Source organism: Physeter macrocephalus, chromosome 11, assembly GCF_002837175.3.
Source record: "Physeter macrocephalus isolate SW-GA chromosome 11, ASM283717v5, whole genome shotgun sequence".
In the NCBI taxonomy this organism is placed as follows: Eukaryota; Metazoa; Chordata; class Mammalia; order Artiodactyla; family Physeteridae; genus Physeter; species Physeter macrocephalus.
Window position 1 is genome coordinate 34,189,379 of NC_041224.1, and position 13,566 is coordinate 34,202,944.

The following is a 13,566-nucleotide window of genomic DNA, read 5'->3' on the forward strand; positions in this document are numbered from 1 at the left end:
ATTATAGAGCATACGAATGACCTGGAGACACTGGAATGCTTAGTATTATAGAGCATATGAATGAACTGAAAGCATACGAATAAAGCTGGAAAACTCTTTTCCCATGCCTACTAAAACTGAACGTACACAGCAACCTCATTCTTAGATTACACTTAATAAATATGTACCCAAACATATATGCACCATGAGATAGACCAGCATGTTGCTAGCAGCACTATTCCTCATATCCATAAAATGTCAACTATTCAAGTGCCCTTCAACAGAAGACTGGATAATCATGGTGTATTTACTTAATGGAATAATATTCATAATACAAATAAATGTTCTACAACAACAAACAGTGATGAAATAAACAACCAAACATAAAGTTTAGCAAAATAAGTCACACAAAAGAAAAACAGAGTGATTATATATTTACATACAGTATAAAAAAAAAAAACAGACAAAACTAACCTATACTATTAGATGTCAAGGTAAAGGTTACCCTTAAAGAATGGAAACAACTGAAAGGAAATGTGAGCAGATTTTTGAGGTTTGGGTAATGTTATTTTCCTTGCGCTGGATGCTATTTACATAAGTGTGTCAAGATTGTGAAAGATCTTCCAAAGGCATACTTCTAGGATATTTGCACTTCTATGTATAGTATACTGCAAAGTAAATTTTTTTACAATTAGGATGGAATGTCTCCAATTACGGTTAATTTCCAAATTCAAAATTAAAATAAAATGATGATAAATGACATCACAAAACATTGCAACCAACAACAACAAAAAATGGCCAGAGCTACAACTTGAATATCAGATAAATTTTTATTTAAGGACAGAAAAAGAAAATGAGAGAGAAAGGGGAATGCCTTTATAATGATAAAGTTTGAAATACACAATGAATATCTAACAATTTTGCATATATATGCAAAAATAACACAAGCTACTGGTCATCCAAGAAGATGGGAGTATAAAAACCTCTGAGAATTCGCACCTCCATAAAAGCAACAAAAAAATGGCAAAAATTCTCATAATCAATACTTTCAGAACTCTGGAAATTAATCAAAGGCTGGCTACAATAATAAAAAATGGTATGGTATTGCCATAAGAATAGACATTGTAGTCCAATTAAATAGATTTGAGAATTCAAAAATAAACCCATACATCCATGGCCAATTGAGTTTTGGCAAGGATGGTAATACCAATCAATGGGTATGAATAATATCTTTAATAAATAGTGCTCAGGTGAATGGATATCCACATGCAAAAGAATGACAGTGGGCCCCCTACCTCCACCATATACAAAAATTATCTTAAAATAGATCCATAACCTAAATATACTGTTGTGCAAGAAACTTAGGAGTAAATCTTCATGACCTTAGATTTGGGAATGAATTCTTAGATAGGATACCCAAAGCATAAGTAACAAAAGAAAAAGTAAATTGGACTTCAAAACTGAAAACCTTTGTGCTTTAAAGGACACGACAAGAAAAGTGAAAAGACAATCACAAAACAGGAGAATATTCTTGCAAATAGGATATGTAAAAGGAATTTGCATTCAAAATATATAAAGAATGCTTATAATTCAATAACAAAAAGGTAAATGACCCAATTAAAATACAGGAAAAGAAGTTCAATAAGTATTTATCCAAAGATATACAAATGGCCAATAAATACATGAAAAGATGCTCGATATAATTAATTACAGAAACGTAATTCAAAGCCACAATGATATACCACTTCACATCCACTAACAGCTTTAACAACAAAAATAAATGAAGATATAAGAAAATAAGTGTAAAATAATGTTGTTCGTGAGGATGTGGAGAAATTGGAACCTTCATACAGTGCTGGTGGGAACGTAAAATAGTACAGCCACTGTGGAAAACTGTAGCAGCTCCTCAAAAAGTGAAACGCCGAATAATTATAAGATGACCCAGCCGTTCCACTGCTATGTATATACCCAAAGTAACTGTCAGCAGACACTCAAACAGATAAATCAGGGGGAAATGATCAATAATTCAGTAACTATTGTTATATCGCCAACTGGAAAAAAATATATTAAATTTGGATAATTCATATCTTAAGTCAAAATAGTTCTGAGTTGAGAATCAAAGTATATGCTAAATAAACAAAATCATAAAAGAACTAGCAGAAAATGCAATGTAAACTCAGATTAAACAACATCCTCCAAAGTATATTTCATAATTCAAAAAAACACAGTAGGAAAGCTAGATCTAACACACACACACATACACACACACGCACACATAAACACAATCCTCAAGACCAAAAATCCAGAAACACCACGAAATGGTCACCTGGAGGTTCCGGTGCCGCCTGCCCCACAAGAGGACCCCGACCCGCGGCCCCGTGGACCAGCCCGGGGAACAGCTGGGCCCGGCCGAGGCCTCACAAGCGCCTGGACGAGCGGCCCGAGGGCAGGAGGCGGCGGTGTCACTGCGACCCCCCCAACCCCAGTCTGGACCTGAGGAGACCCGCACTCAGGGCCGCGCCCGCCTCGCCCAGCTGGGAGACCTGCCTGAGACGCGCACACTCACCTCAATCAGCTGTTCTGTTACGGAGTGGCCTGAGGGCCGGGCGTCCTGTCCGGGGCTCCTCTCCTCGGGTCCCGGAGGCACCGAGGGGCGGCCTCCTGTCAGGGCTTCCAGGTCAGGTGCAGTCTGACCCGGCCTGAGGGCCAGGCGTCGGGTCTGAGTCATGAGGGGCGCTGGGCGCTCGCCTCCTCTGCTCCTGAGCGCAGCGTCGCGGGGTTCGGCTGGCGTCTGAGGCCCAGGTGACGGCTTCCATCCAGGTTTACATCCGTGCCGCAGGTTTAAGACTCGGGGGTTTACGTCTGAGAGTTTACTTCCGGAACCCAGTTTAACATCTGGGCCTGGTTTACCACTTGAGGTTTTACGTCTGGGGAGTTTACGTCTGGACCCCAGGTTTACGCCTGGGCCCGATTTACGACGGGGGGGGTTTACGTCTGGCCCCTAGGTTTACGGCTAAGCCCGGTTTACGACGTCGGGGGTTAGACGAAAGGGTTTAGTCTGGCCCGGGTTCGTGGCTGTTTCCGCCGTCTGCCTCTGGTGGCCCCAAGCTCATGTCCCAGCTTCCCAGAGGAGGGTGACCAATGGAGAAAGAGTCCTTCAGCGGCCACCACCTCCAGGACGCAGGAGCCAGGTCTTCCTGGGCGAGAGGTCTGGAGTTTTGGTCACAGCTGTCTCTCGGGCGAGCGCAGTGTAAGCTGAACCCTTCGCGGGGCCGGGCGGGTGGGCACCGTGCTCCCCTCCTTCTCCGCCAGCGTCCGTGTCAAGGTATGTGTGTGCGGGTGACGTGAGCAGCTCGGGTGGAAGTGTGTGGGTCCGCTTACAGTAAACACGGACTTTGGTGGCACTGCCTGATCCGCGGGCAGGGACAGTGGACGTGCAGGCCGCTGCAGAGTTATGCTTGGGTTTTCCCCTGCGAGGGGTTGGCGCCCCGAACGCCCCTGTTGTTGTACACCATGTATGCACTGTGTATATTAAATATTATGTGTATATATATCAGGTAAATGAAGAGGGGACTTGCAAAGAGTATTTCTGGGCTCATTTGGTTTCCAGTCATCTATCAGCTATTCATGTCATAAGACAAACGCAACTGGAGCAGTGTTTTTTGTTTTTTGTGTGTTTTTGGTTTTGGTGTCTCGTTTTTTTTGAATTGAAACTATCCTCAGTGGTCAATATGCTTCCTACACAGCCTGACAGAGGCAGAGATGCTTTGCTCAAAACTTCCTTTATTCCATTCATAATATAAGTAAGTTGCCATACAGACATTGCCTTCAGTTTCTCCCATCTTCTAGAAAAAAGACAATAGTCCAATCAGAGTATTCCTCCTCATTATGTAATTTGTGTATCAAAACCTTGGGAGGGTTTTAAGTTCTGGCTTGATTTGTTTGCTGTTTCATGCATATGTGCCATAATTGCATTCAAATTGACACCTTCAGAATAAATACTTTGTTTTTTTTTATGATCTCACTGCCTTAGGTAGTTTCTCAAAGTGTGAACACCCCCAAAATAAAATTCTGTGATTTTAAAAATGAATTCCTTATGCACAAATAGTTGCCTAGGAAAAGAGCCATTTAGAGGAAATTACAGATGCACAGATTTGAGTGAACTACTGCTCATGATTTTCCAGTTAGTTCTCGTCTGTGTGTGTGTGTTTTCATTCTTTAATACTGTACCTTTCTACGCTTTTTTGTGTGGATCCCATGGCAAGCTTATTTCTCTGCCTTCTAGCAGCTGTTGAAAGGTTTATGAGATATTACGATTGTGGATGAAAGTCTGTTGGTTCCACTCTGAAATCTGTTGAAAACAGACCATCTTGTGTATTCAATTTGAATCATAAACTGTGGAGTAGAGGATTCGAGTGGGAATGGCTTTGGCATATCCACTAAGGTGTATGGAAGATGAGTTTTGAATGAGAGATTGAGGAGTACTGAAAGTAGATAGGGAGAGAATATCCATGATTGATTGACGTGCATCAGGAAAACCTGGTGAGGCTTGAGAAGCAGGAATTCTGAGGTCATCTACACTCATATATTTGCTTCCAGGACAGAAAATACTTCTATCCCCAAAAGGTGTTTTCTGATTCAAGAGATGCTTGGGTGACTCAAGTGACTGAATTGCTTCCAAAAGGTTGTCGAACATAACACAGATGTTTTAGATTTGTTTTAAGGGGCATGGGATTTTCACCCTATTGCCCATGCACCATAGATGCCAGTAGTAGAAGGAGTTGCCAATAGTGAATTCAGTAAAATGCCATCAAATTCAACATTTTGTATCATCAATATCAACACCCCTTATTTTCACATGTGACTTATGGGCATTGAGAGCACATCCATTAAAGTGTTCTGTGTATGTACAATGTACAGTAGAAACGTTGGTTAAATCATGAGGAAATCCATGCTGATAAGACTGAGAATCTCCGTGGAGGGAAGGCCAGCTATGGACTGGGAACATGATGGGTTTTCAGGATTCTAAACTGAGGCTTATATGAGGACAAAAATCTCAAGGCATTGTATTTGAAACTGTTGGCGGAAAGTAGTGAACTGACAGTCCAGATATATCTTTGTGAGCACATACCTGCTCTGTTTCTGCTCCAGCCATGCACTGCAGTGGGTGCTGTGATCCTGCGATTCCACCATAGCTTGATCAGTGGCACTGCAGCTAAGTAACTGATTGTACATCAGGCAGCATAGAGATCTTTGATTAATCTCCTCCTGGTAGGTTTAAAAGATGGAAAACCCCCTAAGGGTTCCCGTTTGCTCTCCTTCTTTGCAGAGATCAGAGACAAATAGTTCCTTGCCGTGTTATTCTTGTCTGAGTAAAGAGGGTTTGTACAAGAAAGTCCCTGGTGTAAACAGTATTGAAAAATAGTCTAAAGGATTAAAGCACCTCTAATGATCTGACCCCAGGACTGAGTCTTCTTGCAGGCTACATTGATGATGCCAGGAGTAGGCTGCTCAAAATGATACTAGGACAAAGTGAGAGAGTGGCATGGACATATATACACTACCGAATGTAAAATAGATAGCTAGTGGGAAACAGCCGCATAGCACAGGGAGATCAGCTGGTGCTTTGTGACCACCTAGAGGGGTGGGAGGGAGGGAGACGCAAGGGGGTAAGAGATATGGGGATATATGTGTATGTATAGCTGATTCACTTTGTTATAAAGCAGAAACTAACACATCATTGTAAAGCAATTATACTCCAATAAAGATGTTTAAAAAAAGAAAAAAATGATACTCAGCACTGGGCGTAAAAAATAAATAAGTACAAACCGACACAGTATAAAATCAGGCTTTGCTTTGACATTTTAATATAAATATAAAAATATCGCAGACTTAAGATATTAGGATGTACACATAATGTTATCAACTGAAATTAGAGATGCAATGTGGTGTTTTTTTTTATGGGCTCGGTGGGCATATTGAGCTAAGTAAATGGGACTGCTAAGAAGAGAGAAAGCCAAAGGAAAGAGAAATCAAAACATAGGTACAACAAAATAGTAACATTTGAAAACACTTTTCAGTGCATCACTTTAGAGCTTGTGGCAACAGGATTTTTTCCTGCTACATCAGAGAGTAGTTCAATGTCATTTCTTATTCCCCAAACAGGAAATTTTTGTTTGACTGTCATAATAATCTCTTTGGATCAGTGAATCGTTAACAACTTAATCCAGCAAAGCTCTGCTTTTATTTCCAGGCCAAGGTTAGTAATTAATGTTTGAGACTTAAGCTGGGACTCACTGGCAGTCCTCTAATGCACTGACAACATTCTAAAGATTACAGGTAAATCTAAAAATTACAAATAAAGTGCTGCCCAAGATGGCACCCATCTGTCCATCTGCCCTGCCCTCCACAGTGGACAGAAGTCACACACATGCCAGTCACCACCCTTGTGATACCTGTTCTATCATGAGATGGGATGCTCCACTGACCTTTTAAGCTACTCTTTAGGATGGGAAAGTTAGAGTGGAGGAGAGTTCCTGTGAATAAACAATGTCCTTTCTGAATTCACTGAACACTTTTACAGGCTTCCAATTCACTTAATGCTGCTTAACCCACACTGGCAAATATTTGAAGAAGAAAATTACTTGTTGCCAGTAACAGCACCATTTGAAGAGATACATTTATAAATATGTACACCATAAACCAGCACATCTTAAAAAGTTTTTCCATTTAAAAATGACATTTGAGGGGCTTCCCTGGTGGCGCAGTGGTTGAGAGTCCACCTGCCGATGGAGGATGGAGGGGACACGGGTTCGTGCCCCAGTCCGGGAAGATCCCACATGCCATGGAGCGGCTAGGCCCGTGAACCATGGCCGCTGAGCCTGCACGTCCGGAGCCTGTGCTCTGCAACGGGAGAGGCCACAACAGTGAGAGGCGTGCGTACCGCAAAAAAAAAAAAATGACATTTGAGATGGGATCCTGTGGATTAAAGAAAAAGCAGAAACCTGTGGGCTTAACAAAGTATGAGAGTTGGTCTTTTTTTTACTCCATAGTTTCCCATATTGTGTAGTATGTTAATGTTTATTGTGAATCTGCAAGATTACATTCCACATGTGTGCTGTAAGCTTTCTAATTGCCACCACCAGCTATTTCACAAGATTATTAAGTGCTCAAAGTAGGTTTATTTTGGATGTCAGTTATCCAGGGGAGCTTTAGCTGTTAAATTTTGTTACGTATGTTTTACAGCATGGTTCAAAGATGCTGGATTACTTGGGAGACTTTTCCACAAACTGCTGCCACCATTTCTTTGGATCAGTGTGTCCTGAACTATGTAATGGGGATGGGGAATCATTTTATCTTCCTCATTTTCTCTACAGTTGTACTCACAAAGGGATGAAACATTATATTCCACGTGTCCTACTGAGTTTTCTAACTAGCCTTAAAAATCATTAGCATTTATCGTTGATATGGACCATTGTACAGATTTCTACTGAAATGCCAGCATATATTTTTAAATTTCTAGAACACATCCGGAGAAGGACTGTACTCTATTGTGATTTTGCCGTTTAGCAATAATTTACATCAGTAAAAAGCCACAAAAAAATTGAGGAGCATTTTTATTTTCAGATTGCCTATGACAGGATTAAATGGGAGAATATTGATGTACCTTTTTTTGATCCTAGAAAAATCTTTTTATTTAGTTCCATAAACTATAGGAATGGCATCATTGTTTTTATCAGCTATTTTATTTCATTTTTTGCTGTTTGTGTTTATCTTTTTAATCTTCTTGTGTTATATGTTCGGGGATGGATGGCATCATTGCCAGAAAAGCAGTTTCTTTACCCTTGGGCCCATACCCTCTGTGCTTCCAATAACTGGAAGAAAAAAAAAAAAGATTCATTGAGAACATGGACGTTCCCCCTTTGCAGGGTTACTCCATGTGTTCAAGCATCTGCCTGCTGAAGTGTCATCTACTGTAAATTTCAAAATATTGTTATTCTCCTTTAGTGTACTTTTTGTGTTTGCATAATTATAACAATTTATTTCTTTCCTACCACTCCATGTGCATAAAGTGAAGAGAAAATGACAACAGAAGTGGAGAGAAAAATCACAAAATTCAGTTTGAAAAAGTTCCCATTTCTACTACTTTAGCTGAACCTTCATTTCCGTGACAATTGGCTCTGTGACCAGCATGCCAGCTGCTTGACCTCCCTTGTCCTCAGTCCTGTCCTCCAACATTAATTAGTCTGCACTTTGTGACTGGCTCCTGTTGCCTGGAATCCCTGGAGTTAATCATGTCACGAGGGAACTTGTGTTCACTCTGGGACTTTATATTACAGTATTAATTGTACAGTTAGTCTAAGGTGGATGCAGTGGTGCCCATACGGTGTCTTGCAGGAGAGGGAACATAAATCTAAGCTGGGACAACTCTTCTCTCTGGAAGCTGCACATGGAGGGCATTAGATACTATAAATTGCAATGAAAATTTGGTGTGGATTGCATTTCTGTCTATAATCTCTAAATATAGTGAGCAAGATATTGCTGAAGGAGAATACTTGTTAAGAATTCAGGTATAGGAATTAAACAAAATATAAAATGCCAGGGAAAGGGACTGCCCTGGCGGTCCAGTGGCTGGGACTTTGCCTTCCAATGCAGGGGTTATGGGTGCCATACCTGGTCAGGAAGCTAAGATCCCACATGCCTCGCAGCCAAGGAACCAAGATATAAAACAGAAGCAATATTGTAGCAAATTCAATAAAGACTTTAAAAATGGCCCACATCAAAAAAATCTTAAAAAAACAATCCAGGGAAAGATTATGGGGCAGATAGCATTATCAGCTACAGTCGAATTATTAATATGACAGTGTCATATATCAGGACAGACAAATGTTTCCCATGTTTCTCCAAAAATTATAAATAATGTGCATTGATGTTTCAGAAGGCCTTTGAAAACATGAAAAAAAAACCTCATGTATTTTCAGTCTTTTAAACTTTACCTCTTTATGTGTAGTGGTAGTTCATGGTTTTAAATTGCAATTTTCTGGTGATTAATGATGCTGAACGCTTTTTGTTTATTACTTATTTTTATATCCATTTTTGTGATGTATCTATTCAAGTCTTTTCTCCAGTTTTTATAGATTGGTTGTCTTCATTTCTGATTGGTAGTATTTCCTTATATATTACGATTGAAAGACCTTTGACAGATACATGAATTGCAAATGTCCATGGATTGCTATTCCATTTCTTACAGTATCTGTTGATGAGCAGAAATGTTTAATTATGATGAAGTAAAACTTTTCTGCTTGTCCATGTCCCATGCTTTTGTTGTTTGTCCTGTTTATTTAAAAACATTTGCCTAACTAAAAGTTGTAGAGACATTTTCTAGTGCTTTCTTCTAGATGACTTATAGTTCAGGGTTTATATTTCAGTCCAGATTACTTGTTCTCTATGTGGTAGAGGTCAAAATTAATTTTTTTCTGTATCAGTAGCCTGTTACTTCTGCAACAAATGTTTGTATGGACTTACCATTAGCTATTGAATTGTTTTGGAGACTTTGTTGTAAATCAAATGACCAAATTAGCATGAGTATGTTTTTGGACTCTATATTTATTCTGTTGGTCCAATTTTCTTTTTCTTTTTTTTTTTATATTTATTTATTTGGCTGCACCGGGTCTTAGCTGCGCCACACGGGATCTTCGTTGCCACATGCTGGATCTTTAGTTGCAACATGCAGAATCTTTAGTTGTGTTATGTGAACTCTTGGTTGCAGCATGTGGGATCTGGTTTCCTGACCAGGGATCGAAACCAGGCCCCCTGCATAGGGAGTGTGGAGTCTTAGCCACTGGACCACTAGGGAAGTCCCTATTGGTCTAATTTTCTATCTTTAATGTAAATATTCTCCCATTCTATTATTTTTATTTAAGTTTGTCTTGACTATTCTAGGTGCTTTGAATTTCCATATGAACTTTAGAATCAGCTTGTGAATTTCTGCAAATATAAAAGAATACTGAAATTTTAATTTAGATGCATTGCAATACATACAGAGTAATTGGTGTAAAATGAAATCTTAACAATGCTGAGTTTTTGAATTTATGAACATCATATAGCTCTCCAATCTTTAACTTTTTTTAAAAAATAAATTTATTTATTTATTTATTTATTTATTTACTTATGGCTGCATTGGGTCTTCGTTGGTGCACGCGGGCTTTCTCTAGTTGCTGTGAGCGGGGGTGGGGGAGCTACTCTTCATTGCGGTGCACAGGCTTCCTGTTGCAGTGGCTTCTCATGTTGCGGAGCATGGAATCTAGGTGTGCAGGCCTCAGTAGTTGTGGCACGCGGGCTCAGTAGTTGTGGCTCGCGGGCTCTAGAGCTCAGGTTCAGTAGTTGCAGTGCACAGGCTTAGTTGCTCCGCAGCATGTGGGATCTTCCTGGACCAGGGCTCAAACCCATGTCCCCTGCATTGGTAGGCGGATTCTTAACCACTATGCCACCAGGGAAGTCCCTCTTTAACTTCTTTTTACTTTCCCTTTAACAATATTTTGCAGTTTTTTAGTGTAATATGCTTTAGCTTTTATTAAAGAGTTTCCCTTAAGTATTTGGTGTTTTTACTACTATTGTAAATGCTATTTTTTGGCATTTGCCCATTGTTCATAGCTATTACAAAGAAATACAGTTGTTCTTTGTATAATGACCTTGTATCCTGAAACTTCACTAAATTCACTTTTACATCTATTAGTTTGTATCTTTTTTAATTTTCTTGAGTATACATTAAAGCAATGTGCAAATAAAGTTACTTATTTCTTTCCAGTCTTTGTAAACATCACTCCTTATTTTTGACTTATTGTGTTGTATAGGAACTACTTTCCAATACCTAAATTGAAGTAGTGAGAACTGATATCCACGTCCTGTACCGTCACTTATGAAAAATGTAATTCTGCCTGCTGTTAGCTGTAGGTTACTCATAGATGAGGTTTATCAGGTTGAGGAAATAATCTTCTATTTCTAGTTTGTTGAGAGGTTTTTATCCTGAATGAGTTTTGATTCTCAAATGCCTTTTATGCAACTATTGAGAAAATCATACAGATTTTCTTTGAGCCTAATAGTATGTAAATTACATTCAGTGATTTTTTTTCAAATGCTAAATCAAAATTGCATTCCTCAGATAAACTTACTCGTAAAGTGTAATCATTTTTACATATTGCTGGATTTGATGACCTAATTCTTCTTAAGGATTATGTCTATATTCATATATGTCTATATCTACATCTACCTATCTACCTAGATAGACAGAGATATAGATACAGCTCTATGTATATATGTATCAGGGTAATGCTGGCCTCATTAAATGGATTTAATAATGTTCCAAAGTGTATTTCTGGAGAAGGTTATGTAAAATGGTATATTGTCTTTATCTATGTGGTAAAATTTATCAGTAAAGCCACTGGGACTGGAACATTCTTTGTAGAAAAAATTACAATGATGAATTTGATTTATTTAATAAGTATGGAACAATTCAAATTATTTTTTTGAGTAATCTTTCATAGTTTGCCTTTTTTTGGTCCAATCTCCACCTATTAATTGCTTAGACTATTATTTATATCTTATGTAATTTTCAAAAGAGTTGGATTTAAATCTACCATATTGCTCTGTGTTTTCTATTTGTCTCAGTTGATCATTGTTTATATTTCCCTGCCTGTATTTGAATTGAATTTAATCTAGCCTCCACTAATGGCCTAACAGCTATACCTTTTACATTTTAGCGGTAGCTCTTAAGTTTACAGCGTATAACTTTAACATATTTCAGATGACATTCATATACAGTGTAGAAACATTTCAGCAGTATACTAGCATTTTCCCATTCCTGTTTTTTGCTATTGCTATCATACATTTTAAATTTAGATATGTTATAAACTCAACAATGCATTTCTGTTATATTTTCATTGAGTTAGTGATCATTTAAAAGGATGAAAAAGTTAGGAGAAATGTCTTTTATATGTCTACCCATATTTACAATTTCTGGTGCTCTTCATTTCTTTCTGTTGATACGAGTTTCCATCTGGTGTAGTTTTCATTCTGCATGAATAACTTATTTTAGCATTTCTTGGAATGCAGGGCTGCTGGAAATGTTTTCTCTCAGCTTTTGTTTTTCTGACAAAGTTTTTATTTCTATTCATTTTTATATCAGCTTTATTGGGGTATAATACACTTATAATAAATTTAATCAATTTTAATTTTATAATTTGATGAGTTTTGACAACATATCCAGCCATGTAACCACCAACACATAGTATAGAACATTTTAGTTACCCCCAAATTTCCACGCTACGCCTTTGCAGTTAATTCCTACCATCCCACCTGGCCATAAGCAACCATTTATCTGCTCTTTATCACCTAATTTTGTACAGTACACAATCTAATACACATGAAATCATATAATATGCAAACTTTTATGGATGACCCTTTCATTTTCACATATTTTTGAAATTCTTCCAGGTTGTTGCATGTTAGTAGTACTTAGTTTCTTTTTTTCTGAATAGCATTATTTCCTATGGGCATAACCACATTTTATTCACCCATTCACAAATTTGGCAGATACTGGCTTTTTAAATAAATTTTGGCAATAATGAATAAAGCTGTCATGAAGATTCGAACACAAGTCTTTGGTCAACAGTGTTTTGATTTCTACTGTTTTCATTAATTAATAAATGAATCACAAGGTAGATATTTAACTTTGAAAGAAACTGCCAAATTGTATGTCAAAGTGGGTGTACTACTTTACGTTCCAAGTCACAGTTCATGAGATTTCCAGTTATTGCATGTACTTTCCAATATTTGGTATTGGCTTCTGAATGGTAACAATTATACAGTGTGCTTAGTACTACCTATAGTGATTTTATTTTAAATTTCACAAATCACTAGTGATGTTGAGTGTTTTCTTCATGTGCTTATTTGCCATCAGTATATTTTCTTTTCTGAAGATTCTCTTGAAATTTTTTTCCGTTCAAACCCTTCTTGTTATTGAATCAAAAAGATTCTTTATAAATTCTAGATACAAGTTCTTAATCAGATAAATATTTTGAAAATATCATCTCCCATATTGTGGCTTGTCATTTCTTTTCTCAGAAGTGATTTATGAAGACCATCTTGTGTTTTTTAAAAATTTTTTGTTGAGGTTCAACTTATTTGAATTTTCTTTTCTGGTTTTTGCTTTTTTTTTTTAACATCTTTATTGGAGTATAATTGCTTTACAATGGTGTGTTAGTTTCTGCTTTACAACAAAGTGAATCAGTTATACATATACGTATGTTCCCATATCTCTTCCACTCTCTCACTTTGTCACAGCTGACCCTTCCTCCTCCCCATATCCTCAAGTCCATGCTCTAGTAGGTCTGTGTCTTTATTCCAGTCTTACCCTAGGTACTTCATGAACTTTTTTTTTTCCTTAGATTCCATATATATGTGTTAGCATACGGTATTTGTTTTTCTCTTTCTGACTTACTTCACTCTGTATGACAGACTCTAGGTCCATCCACCTCACTACAAATAACTCAATTTCGTTTCTTTTTATGGCTGAATAATATTCCATTG

The 13,566-nt window shown here is 38.1% G+C and overlaps 1 protein-coding gene across 2 annotated transcripts in view; it reads left to right on the forward strand.

Moving 5' to 3' along the window:
* Positions 1–3,001: 3,001 nt before the first annotated feature.
* The window catches only part of ADARB2 (adenosine deaminase RNA specific B2 (inactive)), a 551,384-nt gene continuing 540,819 nt past the window's right edge, over positions 3,002–13,566 (forward strand). For both annotated transcript variants that reach the window (XR_008618520.1, XM_024129558.2), the window contains exon 1: positions 3,002–3,304. The gene's annotated coding sequence lies outside the window, so the exon portion shown is untranslated. The remainder of the gene's footprint in view (positions 3,305–13,566) is intronic.